Source organism: Gallinula chloropus, assembly GCF_964237585.1.
Source record: "Gallinula chloropus genome assembly, chromosome: 2".
NCBI classification, from domain to species: domain Eukaryota; kingdom Metazoa; phylum Chordata; class Aves; order Gruiformes; family Rallidae; genus Gallinula; species Gallinula chloropus.
Window position 1 is genome coordinate 46,919,303 of NC_140086.1, and position 9,132 is coordinate 46,928,434.

The window sequence follows — 9,132 nt, forward strand, 5'->3', positions numbered from 1 at the left end:
TTTAGCTTTAGTCCATTCCCCCTTGTCCTGCCATTATCTATCCTTTTAAAAACTTGATTCCCCTCCTGTTTGTATGCTCCCTTCAGGTACTGGAGAGCTGCAACAAGGTCCCTCCGCAGCCTTCTCTTCTCCGGGCTGAACAAGCCCAGCTCCCCCAGCCTCTCTTCTCAGGGGAGGTGCTCCAGCCCTACAGATTTTGCGGCAATTTTTATTTTTTTTTGCCAACCCAGGGACTACTGGTCTCCACATTTCTCTGGGCCCTTGACTCAGCCTCTCCTTCCTGACTACAGATTTTACATCTACCAGCAATCTGATCTTTCCCTTTTTAGCTGATCTCCATCTGGCCCACATCTTCAGCTTTCCACTGACCAGTGCAGCGAGATTCCTGCCTGTCTTGCAGTAGCACAGCCCAGGGTAGCAATGGACTGAAGCTTTGCAATGAGGTCTTTCCTTCACAAGTAAGTCTCCCTGTTTGTAACTTGCCCAGGTCAGAGCTGGTCAGAGAGATATTTTGGCACTATTCACAATGAAATACCCTCTTCCTTAACAGCATTGCCTCTGGAGATGAAGATGAAAATCATAACCTGGCTGTGCAGGATCCAGGTAGGGGCTCTGGGCTGGGCAGCACTGCTGGCAGCAGCCATGCAGCAGGGACTGTCACCGTACCCTGACCCTGGCCCTGTTTTGAATGAAACAATTAAACTATGCTGTTTTAGGAAATGACCCTTGTAAATATTTTAGGGCCGAGCTGCAGAACAGAATCGGTACCCTCGTACTTCACCAGAGGACACTTACTGATAGCTATGGAGAAGACTGGAAAAATTATTTTCTTAGACCCAGAACAACACTTAATAGATGAGAAAAAGAGTCTTCATTCTGCACTCATTGGTTCCAATTAGAGGATGAACTGTCCTCTATGTTCCAAAGCATGTTTAATTTTGAATGGGTTTCTCATGGACGGTGGGCCACCATAGGCAGATCTCATTTTGACAAGTACTAATTATGGACGAGGCAGTGGCAGACTGTAATCTCTGTCATGAGAGCTATCAACAGGCATGCAGCGAAGGCTTTAACAGTGGGTGGCAGTACTCTGGGTCAAATTAATCACCACCATAATGACAATGAAATCAGTAGAGCTTTGGGATGTTAAGTTTGATAAAAGAAGCCATTCTGTTCTCTGTCTGGCTATTTACATTGCAGCCTGGCCTCAGCTTGAGCTAATCCTTTGTCACGGTGTTCAGGGCTGGCTTTTTTTTTGGAATGGGGGTGAGAGAACAAAGAACAGCCACCCCTTCACCCCCCCTCCTTACAGAAGCAATGTTTTCATGTCCAGATCTGAGTTGCTGCAAGTGGATTCACCTAAGTGTGAAGCAGACAGCCCCAGATTTGCAGAGGCAGAGGCACATGAAAGGAATCAAAAAGTGGAAGTGGAATTTTGGGGGGGGACACACAAGCTCAGAGGGAGTGATGTGTGTGCAGTCACTTCCGTTTGGCTTTTACCAAAGAGCTTTAGGAAGGTTTGCTCTGCCTCCTTTCACAGGGGCTCAAGGTCTGAATGAGTAACTGGTTAGAGCATGATGTAGGCAGCTGCCAGATGAGGAGACACGTGGTGTGTGCAGACACAGCTAAAAAAATACCCAACAATTTTCTAGGAACAGCCAGGTGAGGAGATTCTGCATGTAATGATGCTACACTAAGCTGTGCCAAAATTTCAGCCAGCCTTGCCCTGCAGCTACAGGCTTGCTGGCTGAGAGTGCTCCATGCTGCTTCAGTCTGCCTTGGACATGTTCAAAACCAGCATGAACATTTCTGAGCACCACGAGCGAGCTTCCTCTGGACCCCCGCAAATGACATGCACAGGGGCTGGACAGGAGCTGCCACCCTCCCTAACAGCTGTTCAGGATGCGTGACCAGGGCAGGGGGCCTGAGGCATGACCCAGCACATCCCACGAGGTTTATGTGGACACAGGCACAGGGAGAGGCTTTTGCACCTTGTGTACCGGTGTGGCACGAACACAAAGCACCTTCTTGTTTTGCCAGGCAGACCTCCCCCATCCCCTTTCCTACCCCACCTGGGGTTATCCCCCCATGTCCTCTGTGTCTTCTGATGACTTATAACACTGATTTGATGATGGTGATGTAGCCCAGCTTTTTGTCTGGGGCTACAGTGGGGAATTTTCATTCCTACATCCACAGCCCCATATAATAGAAAGAATCAAATGTAACATATCTTTCCTTTCACCTGTTCAGAACCAGGCTGGTCACAAAGATACCTAACTAACTACCCTACAACCCAAATAAACTGCCAACCATCGGGTATGGATCCATTTGGTAACTATGCAGAATAACCTATTATTTTATTTGAGCAGTTAAAGGAGATTTAGAGGGAGGAAAGAGCATGGTGACTTCCAAGGGAAGAGTGAGTGATTCAGTGCAAAAAGGGTAAATTTCATCTGCACATTCTTAACTGCGAGGACATTCTGCACATCTCAGGAGTGCACTAAGTGGTGCAGTAAACCAGTAAATTAGAAGAATGTAAATTCTTTAGTAGGAATTGCACGCAAGGGAAAAATGCTTCCTCATGCTCATATTTGTTTTCATGAAAATAATGTACACTCTTCCTAAAATGATACTGGTACAGAGCTGAGTAAGACATCAAAACCAGTAATAGATATTACACTGGACTAAGAAATGGCAATGACACAATTATCTTCCGTGTTTCTGATGATCACTGCGATAAAGTCAGGAGCCGGCGTATTTAGAGCCTGGCACCGAGTAGGGAGCCTGGTAGCTCCTCTCCCCTCTCACTCTGTCTGTCTTATTTATCTCTCATTAAACTAAATTGTATTCTTATTGGCTGACTGACCTCTGATATTGTTATTAATTGATTTATATAGTGCCTTTTGCAAGCCTCAAGGCACTTCAGAGAATTGCAAATATATATAGGGATCACTTCACCAACCACCTAGGTGCAGCCACTTTTGGGGTAGGAACTGGTGGCCACTGGGAAGACTTTGGGTTATAAAAGGCGGCAGACAATCAGCAAAGCCAGCACTTCCAGCAGTGCTACTGCTGCCTTTCAAGCACCTGCCTCGAAATCAGGTTGGAAGAGTTGGAAATTTTAAGGAAAAAGAGTCCTTCTAGTAAATGAGGAGTTCATAGCATGGTCAAAACAAGCATGATGCAGAATGTGGTGAATGCAGTGCCCAAGGGTACCCTTGGCAAGGCCTGCATTTTTTCACCAGGTCCCGATGACCACAGAATTCCCCTGGGCATCAGTCCCTCAGAACTCTACCCAGTGCCAGCCCCCCCTGAAGCACTGCCTGACCTCCCTCCCAGCTTACACCAGAGACATGCCTTTCATCCCCAGTGGAGCACAGCTGCAGGCTCCAAGGTGCCCAGAGCAATGCTGGAGGTGCTGGCAGAAGCAAACACCACGTACAGGTGCAATTGTTGAAGAAGGAGCCAGGACCAGTGCTTCCTCCTGTCACCACACCAGGCACTTGGAAAGCTGACAGGGATTTTGGTTCAGAGACTGGGGTTGCCTGGCTGTCTCAGGACTCAAGTATTCCAGGCAGTGTGTGAGGGCTGCTGGCACCACTTCTGTGTATCCTTGGTCCCTACACCATGGAGTGATGAAGAGAAAAAAGGTTCAAGTAGGCTATTACACACACATCATAGGTGGCCACCCAGGAAAGAAGGGATCACACACACCACAAAATGGCCAGGATCTTCTCCATGGAATGGCACCCAGCCCTCCTTTCCTTACCTGTGGCACCAAGTCCCAACAGCACAGCGGGACCACATCTGTAAGCATCGATGCCAGCTTCTGTGGGCAGACTGTAGTTTTTCTGTATAAGAGCTTGAATATTCACAATAAACATTTTTAATACTTTCCCATCAATTATAGATGAGAGGACTTTGTGTTTTTTCAGAATATTATAGTTTTGTCTTCATTTGAAACATCTGAATGCCTCTAATTAAAAAAAAAAAAAAGAAAAAAGTCTTTCCAAAGGTGCAAACATAGGAGAGAATATCAGAAATATCTGTATTATGTTAGGTCATTAAAGCTACTTAGACCTGAGTGAAATGCATTGTATAGATCTGAAGGTTTTGAACCCTTCCCCATTAAAACAAACCCTGTATATGAAAAAGTGCACCCCTTTCCAAAGCAGAATTAATTTCACTGGCTCCATTAACAAGCAGGTCTGCTCTCGTCTTATCTTTCAAGAATTCTATGCCTGATTGCATTTATGTTCTCATTTAGCATCTCAAAATGGGCACTTTCTTTCAAGAAGGGTTAGTGCATGACTCACCCGCTTAGTTAATCTGGCTAATTAGCATACTGTCGCCCATTAACAGCATTAGAACAACAACTGTAGCTCTCACTACCTCGGATGTCTGGAAAACAGGCCTCTTCTAGTTTGCAAGGACATTGGTTGCTCCTCATCTTTCGGTAACCGTGGGGTTATTTATCACACCAGCGCAGGATTTGCAGATAGCTCGGGAAGGGGCGATATAACTCTTAATATCCTGCAGAAGCCCTCAGCTTGTAATCTTCCCTTATTGGAAATTATTCTAAAATGAAGTCCTTAGCTCTGCAAGAAGCCCCTCTGGCACCCAACCTGCTCCCAGGCACCTCTTCCAACTTCACTGAAAGAAACTGATGGTGGAAATTAAGGAAGTTTCTCGTGCGTCTGATGAGTCACGATACATGTACTGATACCAGAATCTTCAATGCATCAACCAGCCACAGCGGTCTTGGACTTCCTTCCCACAGCTATCCTAGGCATATCAAGCCGTGCTCGCAAGATTTGTAGGTCCTTAGAAGAGGAATTCTCTGGGAAGCATGCCTTGCAAACCAGGAACATTTTTACTCATGGAGGTGATGCTGGGAACAGCAGGTTAAAAGACTGAACTAGGGCAGCCAAGCCAGCGACTGCCCGAGCTCCTTAAGACAATTGCAGAGTGCCCAAGGAGATCTACACACCTGATTTCAGCCTGCCCCACATAGGCTGGAAAGCTGTAGGACCCAGATAGGTGAGAGTTTCTATTATTTATCTCAGAGGGTGGTTCACAAGAAGCCTGATTATGGGCACTTAATCATAGAATCACAGAATTGTAGGGGCTGGAAGGGACCTCGAGAGATCATTGGGTCCAAGCCCCCTGCCAGAGCAGCTCCCTAGCTCATATCACTCAGATAGGCGTCCAGGCGGGTCTTGACCATCTCCAGAGAAGGAGACTCCACAACCATCCTGGGCAGCCTGTCCCAGGGCTCTGTCACCCTCACTGTGAAAAAGTTTTCCCGCATGTTGGTGCGGAACTTCCTGTGCTCCAACTTGCAGCGATTGCCCCTTGTCCTGTCTCCACAGACCACTGAAAAGGGGCTGGCTGATTCCCCCTGCATCCCCTGCTTAATTAGGTCCCCCTTTAGTCTCTTCTCAAGGCTGAACAGTCCCAACTTACTCAGCCTTTCCTCATAGGGGAGATGCTCCAGGCCCTTAATCATCTTCGTAGCCCTTCTCTGGACTCTCTCCAGGAGATCCCTGTCCTTTTTATACCAAGGAGCCCAGAACCGGACACAGTTCAGGATGGTGAATCATTTCACTGCTGCTCACTGTCCCAGAAACACCTAACATCTAACAGCCATCCTCTGGGTCACTGGCGCGCAGGTGAGACCTGCCAGTGCCACACACCTTCACACCAAGCTCCCAAGGAACAAACCTGCAGCTTGCAGAGGCCAACGTTGCCTGCACAGTCCTTGGACAGTCCTCAAAGCATGGTGGGAAGTAGTATTTCTTCTGCCTTGCTGTTAGCACGGGACTGTTGGACACCAGTGTTTGGGTTATTTGAGTGGTGATGCTTCTATCGGGTGCCCCGGTGCTCGCGCCGGCACCCGCAGGGTGTGCCCACAGGTTTTGTAAGGAGGGATCCTCGCCTCCTCCTCAGCCAGCAGACATAGCAGTTGAAAACACTGGCTTTCCACATAGTATCACAAGCTGTAGAAATCTAAAATGTTGAGTGGACTTGCAGGTTTTACCTGAAGGGGTTGCCAGTGATTGATGACAGCAAATCCGTTCACTAGGGAGGCTTATGCTGGACAATGCCAGAGCTCGTGCTGAGTGAAGTTGCCATCTGCTGAGAGCAAAAGCTGAGCACCAGCTCCCTGACCAGAGACTCCTCACAGGAGGTGAAGGTGCTCATACACCCCTCCTCATGCAGTGTCACACCACTGCCACTCGTAATGGCTGAAAAACAAGAGCTCCTGACATAGATGGAACAACACCAACACGTCTCAGGAATCAGAGTCTTGGTTTCAAAGTGCCCCTGATGGTACTGACAACGATTTTGTCCAACTCACATTAGCAGCTAAAGTAGTTTCAGGACCAGTGGAGGGCAATATTGCTTTGGCTTCCTAGAATAAAGGGAACTAGGCACCAGCTAGGGCACGGAGCTGGTGTGTGCAAGGCAAAGCCCTGACTCTGGGCACAGGATGACTTTTTGCTTCACAAAAAAACAGTCCCCAGAGCGTTGGGCTGGAGCACCAGCACTGCCTTGTGAAATGCCTCGCTCCCCAAACACCAGCTTGCTGTAGAAATAGATGCTTTTGTACAGGCATCATGACCCCAGAGCAGTGTGCTGGGAAAGGCCGAGGTGGAAGCAGCTCCAGGGTGAAACACATTCTCTGCATCCACCAGCTGCATCATCCCCCATGCAGCCATGCCACAAAACAGCAGTTCTGCATCCTCTTTACCCTTTAACCCCTGTCTTTCCCATAAGTAGTCTTACTGCAAAGGAATTATAGAAAGGACTCTTCCTACTATGACTTTTGTTATTTTCCTCATTGTGAGCTTGACTCAGCATTTAAAAATTTCCCAGTTCCATGTTTAGCACAAGTTAAAGCATCTAAGTAAATATACTAAGGAGCTCAAAAAGGGGGCACTTGGGCCACATTCTTGGTGATGCAGGATCTGAAGTACTTCTGGGCTTGAGCAAACTTTTCAGAAGGTGAAGTCACCAAGCCTGCAAAAGTGACTTAAACCTTTTCCCTGTTTTTTTTTAATAGTTCCTTAGACTCCTTCTGTAATATTAAACACCTTATTGAGCATTAGAAGGAATGTTCAGATCATGTGTTGCCTCTCAGACACTTTTGAACCAATCATGCAGACTTATTTTGCTGTAATTTTTCTCTCCTCTTTAAGACTTTGATTCATTAAGCAAGAAGAACTTTGAACTTCTGCTCACTGAAGATCTCTGTGGTGTTTCTCCTTTTTCATCCTTGGCATCTGTGGCAAACAATGGCTGCTAATCAGTTACCCATGGAGCTTCTGGGTTACTGCTGCTGGGGTGGTGAGTGGGCTTGCCAGAAAGATGGAAGAAGAGCAATGGGGCTGAAGGCTGCTCAGATAGAGATGGCAGGGATGTTGTCCAACTTAGGGGTAAAGCCAGGGTGTCTGAGGGGAAATTAAAGCCTTATGGGAGTTTGCATTGTAGAGGTGGGCTTTGTGGGGACAAAAGGTGAGGTTTTTCCCCTACTCTACTCATGCCTGCTGCCACCTCCCTTCCTTATCCCACTCCTGTGGTGTCAAGGGGGACCATAGTCCCCATGGATGCTCCCACAGTAGGTGCTGGTGCAACCACAGCTCACAGCACCAGCAACCACTGAGGAGTCCTGCTGTCCAGGCTGCCATGAGGCAAATCTGTCAGGAGAGATGCTGTTAGACCCGCTGGTTTGGCTGTAGAAACACAGACAAATCTTTCTAGCTTTTTCTATCTGCAGAGAAGTTTGTGCCTGAAAAACTTGGCTATATTTCCAGCTGTATCAGTTACTCCAAGAAAAAAAAAAGGGGGTGAGGGGTGGGAATAATTTCTTCTTGCAGTCTGTGCCTGTCAGATCTGTAGACCATCAAAGCTACAGCACAATTAGAAGTTTAGCACGTGCCATTCAGTGTGGGCTGCAGATGTGGGCCTTCTGAAGTGATGTCCAAGAGCCAGAGTGTGCATCTCAGATCATTTTTGAATTGTGATCTGTATGTGTTCAACCTTGCCTCTACAAGGAGCAGAATTTATTTACACAGCACAGAAAGTGATAGAAGATCAGAACCAAAGCCTGGTGAGCCTTAATATGCTATTGGGGTTCCTTTCTGCATGAGAGAAGCACCTATATTATTTATATATAATTATTAATGATAGGATAGCAGCAAAGATAAGTGGCTCAATGGAGGCTAAGTAATTTCTCCAAAGCCATGGATTGACAGAAAATATCTCCACTTCATCTTTAACATGTGACTGCAAAGAACGGGTTGCCAATGCAAAAATCATTCCTCTTATTGATCCATTATACATCCATCTTTCTGAGAGAGTTTTGATGTTAAAAATATTACTGAAAGCTTTAGTGAAGACCTGAAATCTTTGATCAACAAATAGGTCCTTCAAAACCTAAAATCAATTTGGGCTTTGAACTTTTTTTGTCTTGTGGTTCCACCAGGGGCCCAGTGGAAGCACGAAGGTTCAGCTGCTTCTTTCTCCCTTGCTGTGATACTTCTGTCCCAAGGAATCCTGTACCACTGCATTGCATATACCATGTTTCTGGCTGCAGAAGACAGGAGGGAACTCTGTTGAAAAGCCTCACCTTACAGTGACTGGAGGTGCTCACTGCTCAGTGACCCTAGGCTCCAAGAGAGAAGTTTACTGTACTTAACAAAGACTTGCACCTCTGCATACATGCAACTCTGAACAAAAAAGCGGGAATGCAAAGGGACTGTATCCTATATGACTATTGGCATGGCACACGTATATGTTGGCTTTACTGTACTGAAACCAGTTAGTGCTTCTTGTAAATCCATGCCTGTCCATCTGCTTAAACACACACACTTGCCAACAGCCTGGCTGAAGCCAGGCTAAGATCACAGGCAGGAGTTTGCAAGGTTAGTCTAACTCGTCTGGAAAAAGCTAAGGAAGAAGACATTCTTCTCTTCTATTGCATTTATTGTAACATTACAAAAAATATTTTGATATAATTATTAACTGTCACATGTGTCTTTAGCTTATTGTATCAGTGCACCCAGTTATCTTTAATTCACAATCCAGTTGGCTTATAACACACGGTCACAAGGAAGGATTTTAAACATC